The sequence below is a fragment of the Xenopus laevis genome, chromosome 8L (assembly GCF_017654675.1).
Source record: "Xenopus laevis strain J_2021 chromosome 8L, Xenopus_laevis_v10.1, whole genome shotgun sequence".
NCBI lineage: Eukaryota > Metazoa > Chordata > Amphibia > Anura > Pipidae > Xenopus > Xenopus laevis.
The window spans coordinates 9,982,458-9,987,601 of record NC_054385.1 but is presented as its reverse complement, the minus strand read 5'-3'; the positions used below and the strand labels follow the sequence as shown (position 1 = coordinate 9,987,601).

Genomic DNA, 5,144 nt, shown 5'->3' with positions numbered 1-5,144 from the left:
CTTTCAGAACCATTTGACAGTGCACCATGGATGGTTTAATGGGGGGCTGCCAAAATATTAGACAACCTCAGTGGATTGGTAAGTTTCTCTTTGGGCTTGTCTTCCTATGTGGAAAATAATGTACTAGTTCGGGGAGTTTCTATAGAACATAGATGCAGTGGAAGATCACACTGTGGTGCTCCTATAGATGTACCAATTTGGGGACTACATGCCTGAACTGGGTACGGCTGAGCACAATCTCATCTTTCAGTCAAGTTCACTATTTTATGAAATAATACATGTAACTGGTAGTATAATTTAATGAACTGTATGTATGTAAGTGATGACACACATTATGTGCCAGGCTCTGTGGCGCAATGGATAGCGCATTGGACTTCTAGTTGCTTGTGACAAGTTATTCAAAGGTTGTGGGTTCGAGTCCCACCAGAGTCAGATTTTGAATGCCAAATCCAGATAAAACCTGACATGTTAGTCAATGGTCTATATGTGAGCCCCCTTCCAGAGCCATTGACAGGAGTGCGCCATTGATAGTTTTATGGGGGGGGGCTGTCAAAATATTAGATAGTGGGTTTGTGCGATTGGCAAATTGCTGGCTATGTGACACAATGGATAACGTGTTGGACTTTTAGTTGGTCATGCTAAGGATTTCAAAGGAAGTTGGTTCTAGTCCCACTAGAGTCAGCTTTTGAATGCCCAATCCAGATAAAACTTGACATGTTAGTCAATAGTCTATATGTGAGCCGCCTTCCACAGCCATTTGACAGGAGTGCACCATTGATAGTTTAATGGGGGGCTGCCAAAATATTAGACAATCTCAGTGGATTGGTAAATTTCTCTTTGGGCTTGTCTTTGTATTTGGAAAATAATGTACTAGCCTGGGGAGTTTCTATAGTAGTACCTTGTGTATAATGTCCCTGACATCACTCCCACCTGCCCCCCTGATGGTGACAGCGCTTTCCTCTTTGTAAGCCCTTCTTTCTCCTAGTGATCAGCTTCTAATTTGTGTTCTTAGTTGGCCATTTCACTTAGGGTTTGTGTGAACTGGCAGAATTTTCTATTTGAAACTGTTTGTACATTTTATTTTGAGTATGTATTTGATGAAACAATATAGCAGAGTAACTTTTTGGTCCTTAGATTTTGCCTGATTTGAGTATTCTATTTATCTTGCAGCAAGCTGGCTCTGTGCTATGATGGAATGTACTTTGGTCTTCTACAAAACAAGGTAAGATGTCTCTTGGTTTTAGTCACCCTGGATTGGTCTTTATATTCATTCTGTCTCTTCATCTATAAGGCTCTAACCCACAGGACCTCCAGAAGTTAAAGTAAGGTTGTCAAAAGTTGTGGATGTGAATTCTCAGATGATGTGATCATTGGTGAATATGTGGGCAGCCATTTGGTTTTGGAAAATTGTCCTTGCCCAAAATAACAACGAAATGTAATGGAATTGTGCTATAACATTAGACTGATTGTTCTGACCTAGAACATCTGGCTGTGTTGGTTGGGAGGTCTGCTGAAAATTAGGGATTGGGTGCCCAAACTGGGAGCTACTTGGCATGCTATCATTCTGGAACTCGAGTTCTATATTTTATTAAAAAGCACTTGTGGATCAAATTGTGATCTATATGGTATCACATGTATGGTTGTGTTTATGTAGTTATAGTCATGAGGCTCTGTAGCACAATGGTCTTTCAGTTGTTAAGTCATTCGGTGGTTTTGGGTTCAAGTCCCACCAAAGCCACAAGTGTCTAGCAGAGGTAATACCCAGCTTGTTAATCATAGGAGGTCAATATGTAAGGCCCTATTCTGAGTGCACCATAAGAGAAACTGTATTCATACCAACCATAAATTTATTTTCCTGGTCATCCCTACGGCAGCATGATCTTTGGTTTAGCGATCCCCATCAGTAATACAAAAGAAACACACGCCCCCAACACGCATAAAAGTCTCCTCCAATCCTGCCCGTTTTAGTAATCCAAGCTTACCAGAGATAAGGGTGGGAATGCTGCCGTAGGGATGACCAGGAAAATAAAATTACGGCAAGTATGAATACATTTTCTCTTCGCGGCATTTCGCACATGCGCACCACTAGCAACATTTCAGAGTTCATGGGCGCCATCTTCTTCTCTCCAGAAATCTTCAGAATGAGAACAGCGTGGCGGCGCATGCGCAGTTGGAGCAACTTACTGATTTGCAACAACTGCGGATGAGGTCAATCAAGAGGTCATCCAGGTAATGGTACACTTCTATCCCCTGCAACCTCAGCTGAGCGATGAATACTTCTAGGACCTTGGAGAATCTTGGAGAGATCTTTCCCCCGAGGAAAGATCCTGATATGCAGATTTAGAGGCTCTAGGCTCCATAGAAGTTGTTGGCTGTCTCAATGTGTCAGAAACTGCCTCCTTAATCCATAGCAAAATACTCTCTTGATTAAAGGGTACTGAAGAACAGACTGCCTGTCCTTATCATTCGAGGCGTAATCTTGAAAACATGGCTGACATAATTTTCTGTTTTTCATTGCTGGGTTGTCACATGCTCTGCAGAGTCTGACTTCTGTACTCTCCTCCATTCTATGGTGTTTCCTACTCCAAGATTCTTCGGCAGGGTCACTGCAAATAGAGAATTTGAGTACTGAGCTCTTTTCGTAGATGCCTTTAATAAGAAAACAGCAGGCAAGGCAGGATCCATGCTGAATCAAGCTCGCTCTTGGGCATGAATGGCGAGGCAAATGGCTGCTTTAACTTCAAAAAGCGCATGATGACATCACTACATAAGCTAATATGCGCACCAACAAGAAAAAACCCTGCCACATGGGCTCTCTGCACAACTAGGTGGAGCTTTGGGTGGAGAGAGTCAGCAAGAACTGCAAGCGGTAATCGGATCATTTCGGATTGTTGAGTGCCCAGCCTGCAAACTTATTGATAGAAGATACAAAGGGGAGCAGTGTTGGACTTGGGGCCCGGGACCCACCGGGGCTGCTTTCCATGGACCCCCTCCGGATCCCCCCCTTCATGGCAGCGTTTTCCTTAAATATTTTCCACCGGACCAGGGTACTTTCACATGTGTTTAATATGTATATCTAATCAAGCACTCACACTTTTCTAATAAGGAGCACGTATGTTTGGGACCTTTGTGGACATTTTTGTACTTTCTAAATTGTAATGACTTTGTATACTGTTTTGTACACTAATAACCACTAGATGGCGCAACAGGATAACAAATGAGTTGTTAATGCGCACCCTTCAGTTTGGTAGGGCCGTATGGTCTGAAATGTTGCTTTAATGCTAAGTGTGCAATACAGATATGGGATCTGTTATCTAAAATACCTATTATCCCGAAAGATCATCTCCCATATTCCATTTTATCCAAATAATTAACATTTTTAAAAATGATTTCCTTTTTCTCTGTAATAATAAAAAAGTAGCTTGTATTTGATCCAAACTAAGCTATAATTATTCCTTATAAGCAAAACCAGTCTATTTAATATTTACATGAATTTCTAGTAGACTTCAAATTACAGAAAGATCCATTATCTGGAACACATCAGGTCCTGAGCATTCTGGATAACAGATCCCATACCTGTAAAGGCATTTAATGAATATGTGGTGCTGTTACAGTTGCTCCTGCATTTGTGTGCCGATGGTAAGTTGCCATTGGGGAACGTGCGCTGCCAAGAAAAGAGAAGCAGTTGTAGTGGTGACTACTGTACCAAATGTACTGTATGGTCTCACAGTGTGTGTGGCTCATGGTGTGTGGTTGCCTACTGGCTCTGTGGCACAATGGATAGTGCATTGGACTTCTAGTTGATCAAGATATAAGACATTCAAATGTTGTGGGTTCGAGTTCCATCAGAGTCAGCTTTTGTAAAACCCAATTTATTAATCACTTTTCCATATGTGAGTCACTTTCTCAGCGATTTGACAAGAGTGCACCATAGAGAGATTGTCAACACTGAAAAGCTGAGCCATTGCATGGGAGCACACCATTAATAATTTTACTGGCAGTGACAGTTTTTTCGGCTGGCTCTGTGGCATAATGGATAATGTCTTGGACTTTTAGTTGGTCATGCTAAGGCTTTCAAAGAATGTTGGTTCTAGTCGCACCAGATTTGGCTTCTGCTTATAGCGGCACTGCCTTCCATTATGTCTGGCCCTGTTTAGTGATCAGCTTCAATTCTGTTTTCTTAATTGGTCTATTTCAGTCTGGCATTGTGTGACAAAGCCGGGTTTTTTCACCACAAAGCGATCATCTTCTTCCACTTCTTTATTCTTTGATGGCTCTGGCCAGCACATGCACAATAGAGTGAAAGACTGGATATTTTGTTTAATTTTAGCATTTTACTGAAGAACAAAGAAACAGAAGAAGATCACACTGTGGCGCTCCTATAGATTTACCAATTTGGGGACTACATACCCGAACTGGATGCCAATGAGCAAGCTCACATTTTTCAATCTAGTTTACTATATACCTGTAAATGGTAGTATAATTTAATGAACTTTATGTATGTAGGTAATGATAGACGTCATATGCTGGGATTTGTGGCGCAAGAGATAGCGCATTAGACTACTAGCTGTATGAGAAAAGGTGTTGTGGGTTCAAGTCTCACCTGAGCCTGGCCAGGTGCCCTAGACAACTTGGCCAGCTGCAGCGCTGGCTAATATTGAGTTCGATTACATGCGCAAGACTGCACTCGTGTGCAGAAGTGCATTTACGCACAATGATTCAAGTGGCTGCTGGGGAGGGATGGGACCAGAAATGGGGTAGGTGACAGAGCAGGTATGTGCCTGGCGCTTCCCCAGCTTTGTGCCCTAGGCACATACCCACAAGACCCTTGGGCTGGTCGAGTTTGGGCTGACCTCGCACCCCCATTTGCGGGCGAGTTCGCATCAAGCTCTTCACCTGTGGCGTGGGGTCTATAAAAGGAATGTGAAATTCGAGTGTGGGTGAGGTTTTATCTGACCTGCACATCACTAATGTGAGGCCCCTTCCAGAGCTATTTGACAGTGCACCATGGATAGTTTAATGGGGGGCTGCCAAAATATTAGACAACCTCAGTGGATTGGTAAGTTTCTCTTTGGGCTTGTCTTCCTATGTGGAAAATAATGTACTAGTTTGGGGAGTTTCTATAGAACAAAGATGCGGTGGAA

General features: G+C 42.6%; 1 non-coding gene across 1 annotated transcript; it reads left to right on the top strand.

The window, feature by feature from the left end:
• The first annotated feature begins 342 nt into the window (after window positions 1–342).
• On the top strand, window positions 343–432 carry trnar-ucu. Its single transcript is given in 2 exon segments — window positions 343–379; window positions 397–432. It is a non-coding gene; the product is annotated as a tRNA-Arg (tRNA).
• Window positions 433–5,144: the final 4,712 nt, after the last annotated feature.